General features: G+C 50.4%; 1 non-coding gene across 1 annotated transcript; it reads right to left on the reverse strand.

The window, feature by feature from the left end:
* Positions 1-1,572: 1,572 nt before the first annotated feature.
* On the reverse strand, positions 1,573-1,662 carry TRNAL-AAG. Its single transcript has one exon. It is a non-coding gene; the product is annotated as a tRNA-Leu (tRNA).
* Between the last annotated feature and the right edge of the window lie 339 nt (positions 1,663-2,001).

The following is a 2,001-nucleotide window of genomic DNA, read 5'->3' on the forward strand; positions in this document are numbered from 1 at the left end:
ATTTAAAATCAGGGGGGAAACCAGAAACATAATTACTAGCATTGCTAAGAGAAACATTTTTATAAGTTTGGTGTAGAAAACTAATTTTTGTCCAAAAATTCAGAAACAATCAATATGACAACTCACTATATTAAAACAATATTCAACTTAGATACTCCCTCATCCCTTAAAAAATGCATAAGCAAAGTGAAAAAAAAAACAAATGAAAAAACCGTGGAAAACGTGTAAGTTGTGTTGTGAAGTTAATTTTCCTGATACAAGGAAACTTCTATACCTCAGCAAGAAACATTCCCACTCACAGGAAAGACGTGCAATGGGTGTAAACACTGAGTTCATGAAAAAGGAAAACAAATGGCTGTGAAAACATGGAAAGATTATTAATATTCTTCTTAAGAGAAGTGAAAAATGTAGTCACAGAACTACTTGAAACAGCACTTTGTACCTATCAGACTGGCCAACCAAAGAAACAAACAGAAGCTAAATTTGGGGCAGTGTTGCGTGTTAGCATCTCCACACACTGAATTAGGCTCCTGCGGCGCCTGTGACACACGGGCACAGCTTACGGGCTCACAGCAACAGGTACTTCCTCGAAGTTCTGGAGGCCACAACCCAAGGTCAGTGTTACTGGGGGAAGGTCAAGGTGCTGCCGAGGTCACAGAGGCTGGACTCTGGCTCTATCAACATTCCTCTCCCGTCCCCCTTCTCCCTTGGGCAAAGGGCATGAGTCCACTTGAGAGGCACCTGGAGGCTCAGTCGGTTAAGTGTTTGAATCTTGGTTTCAGCTCAGGTCATGGTCTCAGTTTGTGGGTTTGAGTCCCGCATAGGGCTCTGCACTGACAGCACAGAGCCTGCTTGGGATTTCTCTCTCCTCTCTTTGAGCCTCCACTTGCTATCTCTCAAAAAATAAATAAACATAAAAATTAAAAAATAAAGTCTGCCTAAAAATCCAGGATAAGCTCCCCATCTCAATTTTTCCCCCTATAAGGTAATATTTACAGCTTCCAGGAATGGGGGTGGGGGCATTTTTCAGTCGACTATAGGCATTAACGTCCTGATTCCTCCTCCCGCAGGTAGGGGATGACTTGGTTCTAAGTTTAGTCTCCTTCTCTGTAAGCAGGAATAACAAGGTAAATCTCCTCGTGCATTATTGAGAATATTACATGACTTAATCTATGTAAGGCAGCTGTGACAGTATCAGGGGACCCGTAGGATACACCTGGAGCTACCCCGCTCAGGCTGGCGAGGAACCAGTACCTTCCCAGGTGCTACAGGAAGATTAGTTAGTACCACTGGGGAAGACTAAGACCAGACCCAACAAAATTGCCATCCCTCGTAGGCTCTGGCTGAGCACTTGCGTTTCTACAAAGTCCCCAGCAGCGCACTCCTGTGCCCTGCAGGTCTGAGTTACTGTGACACTGTCCAGGGAACTACGTGTGGTCCAGACCGTGCAAAACACGGGGTTTTACTTCTTTTGTGGACCTGAGGGCCTTAGACATAAGTAATTGGCAGCCAGACTGTCCTTTTTCTAAGGTCTCTAAACGGATCCTCACACTCAGCTCACAATATAAAGGCTGGCAGCGGTGGGATTCGAACCCACGCCCCCACGCCCCCGAAGAGACTGGAGCCTTAATCCAGCGCCTTAGACCGCTCGGCCACGCTACCAGACGCCCGCTCCCCCGCGGATCTCGTGGAGCACGGGAAATCTGCGGGTGGGAGGCGCTCCCCGGAATGGGTTCTCCGCCCCCCGCCCCACCTGGCCACCGGGCCATTGAGCACCCCGCAGGCGGGGCTCTGGCCCCGCGGGGTCCGCACCGCCTCGTAGAGCCCCCGCCCCGCCGCGTGCAGGGGTGCGGCCGGGGCCATCTCCCCCCCACCCCCCGGCAGACCGGGACCACTGCCCATCTGGACCACGGCCATAAGCCTGCGCGCAGAAGTGATGCGGTGGAGCCTTGTGTCACTTGAGGTGAGTGGCCGGAAGAGCACGTCCCGGGGGAGCTTACC

The sequence above is a fragment of the Suricata suricatta genome, chromosome 7 (genome assembly GCF_006229205.1).
Source record: "Suricata suricatta isolate VVHF042 chromosome 7, meerkat_22Aug2017_6uvM2_HiC, whole genome shotgun sequence".
Classification (NCBI taxonomy): domain Eukaryota; kingdom Metazoa; phylum Chordata; class Mammalia; order Carnivora; family Herpestidae; genus Suricata; species Suricata suricatta.